The sequence below is a fragment of the Staurois parvus genome, unplaced genomic scaffold, assembly GCF_062004578.1.
Source record: "Staurois parvus isolate SC_StPar_1 unplaced genomic scaffold, SC_StPar_1.0 ptg000038l, whole genome shotgun sequence".
Classification (NCBI taxonomy): Eukaryota; Metazoa; Chordata; class Amphibia; order Anura; family Ranidae; genus Staurois; species Staurois parvus.
Window position 1 is genome coordinate 1,684,326 of NW_028317834.1, and position 13,876 is coordinate 1,698,201.

General features: G+C 48.1%; 1 protein-coding gene across 1 annotated transcript in view; it reads right to left on the reverse strand.

Moving 5' to 3' along the window:
* The window catches only part of LOC149470577 (uncharacterized), a 33,503-nt gene extending 32,883 nt beyond the window's left edge, over positions 1–620 (reverse strand). The window contains exon 1 of the mRNA XM_089662424.1: positions 492–620. The gene's annotated coding sequence lies outside the window, so the exon portion shown is untranslated. The remainder of the gene's footprint in view (positions 1–491) is intronic.
* Positions 621–13,876: the final 13,256 nt, after the last annotated feature.

A 13,876-nucleotide genomic window follows, 5' to 3' on the forward strand; every position in this document is an offset into this window, starting at 1 on the left:
AATGAGGAGGAAACCAACACTGAGAAGTAGATGCTGAGATATATACAGCACGGGGCAGCACAGTGGTTGAGTGGTTAGCACTTCCACCTGGCAGTACTCGGGTTGTTGGTTCAAATCCCAACCATGGCACCACCTGCCTGGAGTTTGCATGTTCTCCCTGTGCCTGCGTGGGTTTCCTCCGGGTACTCTGGTTTCCTCCTACACTACAAAGACATGCTGGGACATGAATTGTCTCCTGTCTAAGTTGTCCCTAGTATGTGTATGTATGAATGTGAGTTAGGGCTCTTAGATTGTATGCCCCTCGGGGGCGGGGACTGATGGGAATGTACAATATAGATGTAAACTGACGGCGCTATACAAGTACCTGGAATAAATAATAATAATACACCCAGATCATCGATGACGAGGAGGAAGGTTCGGTCACAGATGATTGGTCTGTCTATAGCAGGGACAGGAGCCGGGACCAGGAATAGGAGATCCACCTGACTTACCCGTGTGCTCTGACATGGAGAAGATCCCATGCTGGCCCTATGGTGGCCGTGTGTTCAGGATGGAGACCCACAATCACAGGACTTTTTAGAAGCTGATCTAAAATGGCTGAGAGGAGGAAAGTGTTCCCGGGACAGGAAGTGACACAGACAGGAAGTGACAGACAGGAAGTGACTTCCTAAAGATTTATACAGAGGGTGCAGTAAGGAGAGCAGACACTAGATGGTGCTGGTCCAGCAAAAATTGAATAGTATAAAACAACAGGGAAAAAACCCTGAAAAGCAAAAGACGATGGCGGCTCGTAAACTTCCTATTTAGCAGCTTGATGTCATTGTCCCACTCTATAGGTTACATCACATCACGTGACTTCCTCAGGAGTTGGCCATCGGACAAACAGCTGCCTATATATACCATTATAATCCATAATAGACTAATTGGGCGCCATTATGTTGTAGCCTGTCTGTCCCTTATTTGGCAGCCATTTTCCCTTGGTCTAATATAGTGTTTTTACATTACAGTGGATTAGATCTCCCTCCTCCATTTTGTTGTAGCCCGCCTGTCCCTCCTCTGGCGGCCATTTTCCCTTAGTCTGATATGAATGCTGGCACATTTTGTCCCCTGATATTAGACATTAGCCGGGTGATTGTATACACACAGCGGGCAGATCTCAATCAATGTCACCCACTAGTCTATACTGTCACGGGGTTGGCCAGCCAATCATGTGGCTCCTATTCTGTCCTTCCAATGACCATTCCTAGTACATAGGACTCATCTTCCATACTACATTCATGATACAACAAGATGGAAACTGTTATAGAGTCATTGTACAAATACTGTGACCCGACTTGTATCCGGGAATATTGCATGGCCTTCTACTTCCTGCTTCCTGTTCTATGCTGACCTGGATGCAGTTCTGTTGTACAACATGATTCCTCACACCAGCAGCTTGTGTTGTCTTCATTCCTGTACATGAAACATGGTGTCAGAAGTGACTGGAATCAGGACTGAGCCTCTTGTTTGGAGCGCAGCAGCTTTGGGAAACAAGGGTTTGTGAACTACAGCCTGAGACTGAGGATTGTCTGAGATTTGATAGCTCAGAGGCTTCCTGACAATATGGCTGCCATGAATGGCATACCTCCCCCAGAGGGGATGACAATGAGTGGGGATTGGAGCAGCAATTGGGAATCTTTCAGAGCTGAATGTGAAGATTATTGTCTGGCTACAGGCTGGAATGAGAAATGTGCAGGAGTGCCGGCAGCAACTCTGAGAAGAGTCATGGGCAGTGAATGCAGGCATGTGTATAAACACCATGTGACCCTCACAGCAGATCAGCAACACAATGTTACAGCCATTGTAAATGTACTGGAAGATGATCTCATACCTGCTACAAATGTCATTTATGAAAGGGATGTGTTTGGATGCTGCAAACAAGAAGAGGGACAATCTTTGCATCACTTTGTTACACACTGGAGAGAAATGGCAGCAACTTGTGAATATGGCACTCAGAGACCAATTGATAAGGGACACAATTGTTGTTGGTATAGCTAGTGAGAGAGCACACGCAGGCGCCTCCTAAGAGAACATGACTTCACTCTACACACAGCCATTGAGACGTGCCGTACAGCAGAGCTCACTGACAGACGTCTGAAAGTTATGGAACAGGACAGACAGCAGACCGACAGCATAAACATTGCAATGCAGCATGGCAACAGGAACAAACTTCAGCAACGCCGCCTGATGAGCACTAATACTGCCAACCCTACAGCTTGCAAATACTGTGGGACTGTGCATGAAAGAATTAAAGAGCCGTGTCCAGCTTATGGGAAGTCTTGTAAGTCTTGTGGAAGAACAAACCATTTTACTAACGTTTGTTTGTCAAGTAAACGACGGCCATCAATAGGCAAATGACACAACGTGGAGAACACATCCGCATACATGGGATGTAATGTGCTTAAGAGACAAAATAGTGTCAGCACCAGAAGCACGTCTACTGCCAAGTGACACCAGATTAAAGTTATACTCCGGTGCGATGATGAAATCTCTAGGGCTCTTCAAGACAGAATGTACCATACGTGGACTAACACACAAGCTGGAGTGTGAAATTGTGGAAGCAGCCAAAAGCCACTGTTGTCTGGCTCATCCTGTGGGCGTCTAGGGCTGAGACGTTTCTCCGTCCCTGCAGAGCGTAATGTGATGGACAATCTATCCAAGGGGCCCTTGACAAAACAACTGCTGATAAAGGAAGTTAGTGATGTGTTTACTGGGCCAGTAGAATCTGTACCAGGGGAAGTTCATTTCCACCTTGATGTGAGTGTCCCTCCAGTCCAATGTGCACCACGCAATGTGCCGGTGGCATTAAAAAAGGCAGTTAAGGCACAGCTTGACCAGTATGAGGCCAATGGACACTTGGCACCAGTGACTGACCCAACTGGCTGGATAAGTAACATGGTGATTGTAAGGAAGCCAAATAAGCTACGAATATGCATAGATCCCAAATTCTTAAATATGGCACTGAGACGATCTCACTACATCATGCCAACTCTCGAGGATGTTTTGTACAAGCTGCCTAAGGCACGTCTGTTCACGCTTGTTGATGCCCGGGATGCATTTTTACAGTGTAAGTTGGATGATGCAAGTAGTTACATGACAACCTTCTGGACTCCTTGGGGCAGGAAAAGATGGCTCAAACTGCCTTTTGGAATATCAGTTGCACCAGACGTGTATCAACATAAACAACATGAACTATTGGCTGGACTCAATGGTATTGAACCAATAGCTGATGACATCCTTGTGATTGGCTGTGGGGACACAGATGAGGAAGCAGAGTAAGATCATGATGGCAAACTGCTGGAACTGATGAATCGTTGTAGGCAGGTAAAATTGAGACTTGGCATGAAAAAGCTGCAATTCAAGGTCAAAGAAGTCCGCTTTCATGGACACATTCTAACCTGGGAGGGTTTGAAGGCTGACCCAGAAAAAATCAGAGCCATACTGGATATGCCGCAGCCAGCAAATGTGAAATCCCTGCAGCGCTTCATTGGATTTGTTACCTACCTAGCAAAATTCCTACCACACCTCTCAGAGGTCTGTGAGCCATTGAGAAGGCTTCTGGACAAGGACGCTGTTTGGCATTGGCTTCCTAAGCATGATAATGCAGTGCAGGACATCAAACGCTTGGTCACAGACACACCTGTCCTGAAGTACTATGACGTTACAAAACCTGTAACTATTCAAAGTGATGCAAGCAAAACTGGACTTGTGTTTTGTCTATTGCAAGCTGGCCAGCCTATCGCTTTTGCTTCAAGGGCACTGACTCTACCGAACAAAACTACGCACAAATAGAAGAGGAATGTCTGAGTATAGTATTTGCCTGCCAGCGCTTTCACCACTACCTCTATGGGCGCGACGAGATCACGGCAGAAACTGACCATAAACCTCTGATTTCTATTTTCCAGAAACCACTTTTGTGTGCACCCAAATGTCTACAGAGCATGTTGTCACGTTACAAAACTATTGCCTAAATGTTGTCTATAAACCTGGTCCTGAAATGTACATTGGTGACACTCTTAGCAGAGCTACAGCAGCAGGTGGTACACCTGAGTATGCACAACACACAGTTTGCAATGTTCAGCGGGACCTGGAGGTCCTGTCACAGATTAATCATTCAGACTATTTATACGTCACGGACCAACGATTGCTTCAGATAAAACAGCACACTGAAACCGATGAGAGTTTGCAGGCTCTTAAATATGTTGTTCTGAACGGTTGGCCTGATTCCAAGTTGGAAGCCCCATTACTTGTGAGAGAATATTGGACTTTCAGAGATGAAATCGCCATCCAAGATGGTATACTGTACAAGGGGCCAAGGGTCATCATTCCTAAATCTTTAAGATGGGAGATGCTGACTCGTATTCATGCCAGTCACATTGGCGGAGAAGCATGCTATAGGCAAGCACGTGATACCCTATACTGGCCCAACATGCAAAACGAGATTAGAGACTTTGTTAGCTGTTGCTCGGCATGCAATGAATATGCGCAGGCACAACAGAAAGGACCTATGATGTCGCATGTGCTGCCCACCCGGCCTTGGCAAATTGTAAGCATGGACTTACTGAATTATGCTGGGCAGGATTTTCTACTAATTGTTGATCACTATTCCGACTTTTGGGAGATTGAGCTACTTCCTGACCTGTCTGCTGATACTACCATCAAGCATTGTAAAGCACAGTTTGCATGTTATGGCCAGCCGGATAGAGTAATCTCAGATAATGGACCTCAATTTGCATGTGAGCAATTCAGACGTTTCTCTACAGATTGGGGATTTGAGCATGTTACCTCACCCCCGAGGCACCCGCAAGCCATTGGCAAAGCGGAATCGGCTGTCAAGATAGTGAAGAATCTTTGTAAGAAGGCTGTTAAGATCCGCCAGATGGTGCTGCTGGCTGCCCACTTGACAGACCTACCCAAAGCGTGGAGTCTAAGTCCCGGTCTGTGCTTTCACCAGGGCCCCTGATGGTGGGGATGGACTTGAAACAGACCAGGACCAGGTCACGACCTCTGAGCAGGCCCACCAGTGGCAGGGGGAACCTCTGGGGATGTATTGGTACCGGTAGAGCCAGATGTGAGGAGGACGGCAGGGCCCAGCAGGATAGATTGCGAGCAGTGGTCCCGTGGGAGAGGCGTGGTACAGAATCGGCAGGCGGAGAATCGTCAGGTCACTCGCAGGATCAGCAGGAGAAGTCAGTCCGTAGATAGGTTTAACAAGCCGGGGGTCAGGATGGGAGAGAGTAGAGTAGTCAGGACAATCCGGGTCAAAATGCAGGAGAGAGTAGAGTAGTCAGGGTCAATCAGGATCAAAAACACAGGTACAGGATTCAGGAACTCAGAAGACCTTGCGGCAATCAGTGACAGTGCAGGGCATCTTTAAATATCGCGCCCTGCACTGTCATTGGCCGCCCAGGACGCGCCCCCGGGCTGTCATTGGCCGCCCGAGGCGTGCCCCCAGCTCCCACTGCGCATGCGCGGCGTCCTGTCATCCGCGGCTCGCCGGGACCTAGTGCTTGTATCCCGGCGTGAGCCGTTGCCAGCGCGCATGCGCCGGCCGACAGGACGCCGCGATCCCTGACATTGCCCCCCCCCTACGGGCACCCTCCGGGAGCCCCACTGATCTCTCCACCGCGGATGGCCACGAAAAAACTCCCGGATAAGCCTGGGGGCGTGCACATTCTGGAGGGGTTCCCAAGAGTTCTCCTCAGGGCCATAACCCTTCCATTTTATTAGGAACTGCGTCTGGCCCCCCCTCTTTCGGCAACTGAGAATAGATTCCACCTCATATTCCTCTTGTTCACCTATGGTGACTGCCTCGGGAGGTCTGGATTGGCGATCTGGGAAGGAATCAGGTCTGGACGGTTTCAGGAGAGAGACATGGAACACAGGGTGTATTTTGAAGGATTCCGGGAGCCCGAGTTCGTAGGCCACTTTGTTGATTACCCGTTTAATTGGAAACGGGCCAAGGTACTTCGGTCCTAACTTCCTCGAAGGACACAGCATTTTCAGGTTGGTCGTAGCCAACCAAACCCGATCCCCTGGCTGGAGCAACAGCTCTCCTCTTCTCTTTCTGTCGAACGCCTTCTTACTGTCTTCTTGGGCTTTAGTGATGGCCTCCTGAATAATCTTGTTATTGACAGAAAAGAAATGCAAAACATCTTGAGATGCAGGTACCGGATTTTCAGGCATTAGGTCGGGGAGAAATGTAGGATGATATCCGAAATTGGTAAAAAATGGTGATTGTCCCGTAGCTGAGTGGATCGAGTTATTATAGGCGAACTCTGCAGAAGGTAATAGTGTTAGCCAGTCGTCCTAAAGGTAGGAGGTGTAGCATCTTAGGTACTGTTCCAACGTTTGATTGGTCCTTTCCGTTTGCCCGTTGGTCTGTGGATGGTAAGCGGATGACAGTGACAGTTTGATTCCTAATGCTTCACATAAGGCTTTCCAGAATCTCGATGTGAACTGGACTCCCCGATCCGACACTATGTCCTCGGTGTCATGGAAATTTTGTATTGTTGGTCGAACTTTAAATGTGTCATGTATTCGTGTTATTCATATGTCTCTCGTGTGGCTTAATTAAAGCTCTGAAGGCTGCAATTGGGCCATGCGCATGTACAATGTATGTATTACAGTACTCGGCTTGGTAATGGATGAGATGGCAGATCTGCGCTTATAGACCGGCGTGTATACCACCACGGCATTCCATGCGAATGCCGCTGTCAGTAGACCGTGGGCCTGTATCCACATATCAGCAGCATGGTAGCACGTGGGCTTCATAACGCAATGCGCAAGCGGTGTGAACTCCACGTGTAGGCTTATGCATATCTTACAACCCATTACCAACTTGAAACTGTATCTGGGATGGATGTGTTTTAATAAAGATCGTATCGGGCCCATCCAGGTACAGACTGATATTTTTAGAGAGTGCTTGTACAGAGAATGTACATACCAATAGAAGATAGTAGGACAGGAAATATGACCTCAGATGGCTCATAGGGGGGAAGGGGAGGAAGTCTGCTGACCTCAGAAGGTTCATGGGGGAGGACCAGTGATAGATAATAGCAAAGGCTATGCTCCAATTGGAATGTACATCCTCTGTATAAGCAATCCCCATTGTATTGTTCGGTGGGAGGGATTGACTTTATTCATGTGGGGGGCATGTGTGTATTCTTAATAAAACAGAGAGCTGAGCCTAAAATCAGCCCTTATGTGGATTGCAACACCAGCCTTAGAGTGTCGTGTGATCATTCTAGGGTAGCGGAGCTCCAATCACCCACAAACTCAACAGGACCAAAGTATTTGGATGGGCAGGAATCGTGTAGTTTGGCTGCAGTCGTGGTAAGCGAGATTCGCACAGCTTTATGGGGGATTTCTGCGCATCCAACTGCGAGTACTCACGGTAAGGAGAAATTCGTTAAAGTGAATTTCCAAGACAGTTTGGCGAGCCTGGTGGATACTAACGCGTATTCTTGCGTAGCTAACCAAGAACGAGGGGGGAATGAGCCATCATGAACTAGCAAAAAGTATGCCGGCACATTTCAGGTCTCTCTGCCATTAAGAGGATCGCTTTTTGCGTGTTCGTGTGGCTGATTTCGCTCTCTGTTAGCTAACAAGAAATACCGCTTAACAAGGACCTTGTTTTTTGTCCTAAACTCTTGATTTGTGGGTGAAAGACGAGGGTTTGTCTCTGCGGAGAGCAGCAGAGGGGTGGGTTTGGTTGGCTGGATTTGGTCAAGTTTAAAAATCTTCCAACCAAAAATTAAACGGGTATATGTTTTAGTGGGTAAAAGTTGTTGCATAGTGTTAGGTAAGTATTTGCGGGTTGTAGGTACTGTGGTGATTGCTTTACCCCCCTCCACGTGAGGTAATTATTACAGTGCTGAAAGGCTTAGGTTAATTGTTAACTGTTGTAAGATCTGTGTACAATGTTTTGTGGAACTACTGCTCCCAGCAAGCATGCAGCAGGGGGTCCTTTCTGTTACATGTGCATGTTAGTGTGATATGTTGGTGTTTTATGTCCGTTCTGTGATTGTGCCCAAATTGTGTTGTATGTGTACTTCATATTGTTGTGTAATTGTCCAGTGTATGTTCTGTTCAAAAGTCTGTTTTATGTAAGAGGCAATTTTGAGGCTAGAGGCTGCCGTGTGCTTCCCTGTGGGGGGCCATTCTAGTGTTACCATGTGCTCCTCTGTGGGGGGTCATTCTAGTATCTGCCATGTGCTCCTCTGTGGGGGGTCATCTTCTTGACTAAACCACATGGACTCCTTTTGTTTGGTGGCCATTTTGTTAATGACCATGTGCTTTCCCTGTTGGTGGCCATTTTGTTGGCTACCATATGTGCAGTAATCTCTATGCAATGTGCATGAAGTTTCCTATATGCATTTGACCCATATTGTGTTTTTAATCCAAATTTTTTACAGTTTCATTTGTTTGCTTTTAGCTTTAAATTTGCGTATTGCCAGCCAATTTAAAGTGTATTAAGCGAGTTTTCCCTTCACGTGTTCCACATTTAATGAGCGCGGTGTAGTCTGGGTTTTTGCACATAGATTTCTTGTATAGTGATTATGTTTTTCTTGTGTTTTTCCTGTTAAAAGTAGTTCCTTATTGTAAAGCGGGTTTGTTTTAAGCTGCTGTGTCGCGTGTTTCACGTCCAGCAGACTTTTTGTGTAAACGGTTCTAGGTGGTTGCAGTAAAGATTGCGTGTATAACGTGGATCGTTTAGCGGTGCTGATAGGAGTGATTTTTGCGTCAGCAACAAGGTTACTTTTGGCGCAGTTTTTCGGTTTACCTCTGTGTAATTGTTTTACTGTGAAACGTCCCGTGTTTTTCATAAGGATCCACTTTGTCCTTTTTAACAGTTTTTCAGGTTGAAAAGAGTTTTTTTTTTTCTGTGTGTATTAGGAAAGTTTTTTTCTTTACACAAATTTCCTAAAGGTCAGTTAGCAGGTTTCTGCCCAACCAGTGACCCCTAAGTAACATCCAAGAACCCCTCTTTTTGTTTTGACTTGTGTTAGCTACTGTGTGCAGGGAGAGAAAAGCCACTTTCATCATTGTGCGGTGTGGCCTGCCAAACACAGTGGGTGATGAGAACCACATAAATTACGCTGTGCGAGTGGGCGGTCCAGGGAAGTATAACACTTAGCCTGGTTACCACAAACACTTCGGGTGGTCAGGATCACACAAATTGCGCTGTGGGAGTGGGAGGTGTGCTCTCAGTCTGACCGCCACTTGATGCGCTTCGGGTGATCGATAAGTATCACATAAATTACGCTGTGCTGGGAAAGTGGTGGAATCAGGCCTCTCGGTAGGATCCCACCGAGTGCTCCAGGGGGTAAACAGGTACCCGGACGCGGGATATATACCAGTGACTAGTCACGATGGGCAGTAGTCAGTCCATGAAGAGAGAGGGGGAACCAGCCCTCTTCAGGGTAAGGACAGCTGCACAACTGATGAAGGTGAGTTTGGGGGGGAAGTCTACAGAACCCCTCAAAAGGTGGAATAAATGGTCGAAGGGTACCAGATGGGAAATTCCCCGGGAAGGTACATTTGACGCATGGAGGTGGGAAAAATTCATCTCTGAATTTGAACCACGGATGCAGGCGTCAGAACTAGAGATCGCACAGCTATGGCTTCACAGGTCAATCCGATTAGGGAAGCAGGGCATACATAAACTGGTGTCTGTCCGGAAGAACCAGGTGATGTATACCTGGCCTCCAGAGGGAATAAAACAGGAGGATCCGGTGTCAGAGGTGGAGGAAGCTCTTTCAGGGCTGACTCTACTAAGGCAGGCAGGATCAGGGTCTGCTGGGGTTCCCCAACAACCAACAGTGGCTGAGATAAGTATAACTGCACCTGTCTCTTCTGTTAGTGACGTCACTCTTGACATACCTTCTGTGTCTTCTGTCTCTATGCCTCAGCCTCTGCCTCTACCTCTCCCTTCTCCCTGCTTCACCCCAGCTCCTTCTGTTTCCAACTATGAAGCCTACTCAACAACCGATTTGCAGACTATCTGTGAATCAAGGGGAATAGACACCCGGTTAAAAAACAGGGCGGATTGCATCAAAGCGCTACGAGCCACTGATCAGACCCCTGCCCCCCAGCTATACCCTGATCTGAGGGACCTCAAACCTGAAGGTGCAGTAAGCGAGGTGGTTAATCTAAGCCCACCGATGATGCTGGGTCAGCCCTTGCACTCTTCCCGGACCGAGGCCTATCCAGTCAGGGTGCAGCAATTTGAAGGTCCTCCCAATGCACGGGGGGAACGGACTTTAGGGGAACGGGTAGTTTGGCATGTCCCCTTCACCCCGGCAGAGATCCGCACTATTCTGGCTGAGCTCCCGGACTATCGAGTCAATCCGAGAGGATTTGCTCGAATGTTTGGACAAAACCAGTTCAGCTATGGTATGAGCGGGTCAGATTGTGCACAGATCCTACGGGCAAAGGTGGGCATGGAAGTGGCCAGTACAGTGATTGCAGGGTGCTCTATAACCACTCATGAGGAGATGACTTCAGGGGGCAAAGAATTCTGTACACAGCTAAAGGCAAAGCTTCCAGAAATGTATGGTGCTACCTCTACTACGGACATGATGAAGCTCACCCAGGGTCCTAATGAGGAAAGCGCCTGCTTCTGGCGCCGTCTCAAGCAGACGGCACTGGATGCGGATCTGGAAGTTGGACCTGATGCTCCAACTGAAGGGGTAAAGGTGACCGCGACGCACATTCTGTTGCGGGCCAAATTTTTGGAAGGCATCGATACTAAAATTCGGGAAAGGCTGGTTCTGGCCCGACCCGAATATAATGAGATGTCTATCCCTGCTATCCTTTCCACTCTTGCGGCAATAGAGAGGGAAATGGATAGAAGAAAACAAGACAAGGCCAAAGTTCTTATGTCCCAGACCCCACACGAAAAACCAAGGGATCCGGGTCACAGGAAGGATAGGCCCCCACCCAGGTGCTTCCAGTGCCACCAAACGGGGCACATGAGGAGGAGCTGTCCCCAATTACCTAAAGGTCGGTGGCAGTTCATTCCTGATGAGTCCTCCGCCCCTATGACCACCATGGTAAGTAACTCCTATGAATTCTCATAGGAAGTTGACAAATCGGTGTCGGCCCAGATCCATCTTTTTCTAGAGGAATTAAAATATCCCCTCCCTTGCCTCACCGACACCAGTGCAGCAAGAACGGTCCTGCGAAAACAGGACATCCAAGGCAAGGTACCCCTCTCAGGGGAAAACCCTCCTAACCCCTACTAACCTCACTATCAAACGATGCACTATTCTTAACCCAGCTTCTCTTCTTCCTGTGTCGGAAGATGAGAAGGGGGGGGAGGACAGCAATGACAGTGCTGAATTTTGCAACACGACTAACAATACTAACACCTCTTCTGCTAACATGTCTTCTTTGTCCACTACTAATCTCTCTTCCAAAGGACACGACTGCATCTCTTTGGTGGAACTGGAGTCAGCGGCGACACACCCCATATCACCCCGAGAGTAGCGGTAAGGTTGAACGTCTTCCGATACCCAAAAACCTTGGCCTGAATGTCTCCCCATTGCCCCCTATTCCATCCGGAATGCCCCTCGGCAACCACATGGGCTGTCACCCTACGAGGTGTTGTTTGGGGGACCTCCCAAAACAGGGTTGTACTTTCCTCAACAGTTGTTGTCTTTGCATTCACAGCTTACAGGTTATGTGCAATCTCTGCAACGGGAGCTGCAGAAGATACACCATCGGGTTCGCGAATCGCTCCCCGATCCAAATACAATAACAGGTGTTCTTTCTATTGAGCCAGGTGATTGGGTCGTCCTAAAGAAACATCAAAGAACCGGACTCGAGCCACGGTTCACCGGACCATACCAAGTCCAGCTGACGACACCTACCTCACTCAAGCTCGAGGGACGAGACAACTGGGTGCACGCAAGCCACTGCAAGAAGCTTTTCAGCTACACCAGAGAATGAGGGGTGTCATTTTCCTTTTTCTTTTTGTTTGTATGTCATACATGTGTGTGAACGGAGGAAAAGACGGCAGATACCCCAACCTTTTATTTAAAATGCACCTGCGTTTAGCCAGAACCGCCAACAAAACCAACTGTTGGGTATGCTCAAAGCCCCCACCCAGTCATCACATGTCCGCAATGGCCGCTGTTCATGCCCTATATGACATCCGCGTCGGCATGAAAAAGCAAGGGACCCCTGGTCAGCCCCCACGTAGACATTTGTCGGTAGAACTTAATGACACATTTTTAGCAGGTAACATCAGTTTCAGCACCAATATTAGCTCTAGCTCCTGTAGGGCCCTCGTCAGTCCATTATGGGTAACTGGGCAGCTAGGCAGCCCTCAGGTGTGCTTTAACATCAGCTTTGGCACAGGTAACAAGTTTGTTGGGACTACCACCTGTGAGGGAGGTATAACTGTCAATCTGACTAACCAGACTTCCCTTCTGAGTAACCACACTGACCGACCAGACCACGTGTGTTGGAAGGACGGATGTGATGTGCAGACTGAGGGAGCAATCCCCCAGTCTGTGCAACTGTTGCTCAGTACCAGAGGCCGAACGAGGAACTCCTCCTGTTCTGCTCTGACAGGTCCATACTATTTTCTGTGTGGTTCGGCAGCCTATAGAACATTTCCCCAGAACGCGAAAGGTTCGTGTGCCCTCATAAAGCTAGTCCCCGCATCCTATGTAGTGATGGACCATGAAGAGTTGATGGTCCACAAGAAGGTAAGGATGGCAGGGAGAGTTCGCAGGGAACTGTTCTCTGAGGGCGACCAGGCATGGGCTTGGTTCCCCTCATGGACAGGATGGGGAATAGAACTTATGAAGCGCCTGAACAATTTTTCTGTCATCGTGGATAGTATGTTTAACGAGACCGTAGAGGCTGTCAGAGAAATTGCCCAAGAACAACGGCAGATGGGAATTTTAGTGCTTCAGGAGAAGATGGCCCTTGATTATCTTTTAGCCGCCAAAGGGGGGTTCTGTGAGTTCATCGGAGAGGATTGTTGTACTTGGATAGAAGACACCGATGACAAGGTCCAGGCCCATATGGACAAAGTTAGTGAACTACAGGGAAAAGCTAGAGCTATAGCTAGTGAGGGTTGGAATCCGTTCAAGGGTTTGGGAGGATTGGGAGATTTCCTGTTCTCCATCGGATCTTGGTTGAAGGAAGTGGGAGTGTATATCCTGATGCTTCTCTTTTTCATCTGCCTTTTATATGCCGCGGTGAGATGTTCCTGTTGCCTCATCGACCGTGTAAACCAAGCTCGGGCAGACGACCACATCTCCATGCCCGCTCCTGGGATCCCACTCCAACCACTGATCGGAGGAAGACCTCACCAACCATCCACCTTCTCTACAGATTACGTCCTGGCTTCCCTCTAATTTATCTCTCTGAAGACCACATTCTCCAAGACCTTCAAGCAAGCTTCAAGCCTCATCATTGTTTGTGTCTGCGATTTGGAAAACTGTCTGGGTCGAGACCAGCCTTGTGTGGCCCCGTCTGCAGGGGCAATTTGAGAATCTATTGCTGGATCTCCCCAGACCACCGTGGGATCACAAGCTTTATTCATACCACAAGTCTGTTTGTGGTTTTTGCAAGAGCCTTCCTGTAGTGAAGGTTCCAACGCTCTTGAGGATCATCGCTTCAATCAAGCCTGTTTGCGTCGAGTCTGCGTCGGGTCTTGTTGTTTCAGGTACCCCGTGGAGCTTTATTCTCAGGGACAACTACAGGAACTCTTTGAAGTTTGAGACTACACCCATCAAGCTGAAGAAGATCAAGAAGGGACACGAGGAGAATATGATAAAACAGGAGGGAATGTCATGGAAATTTTGTATTGTTGGTC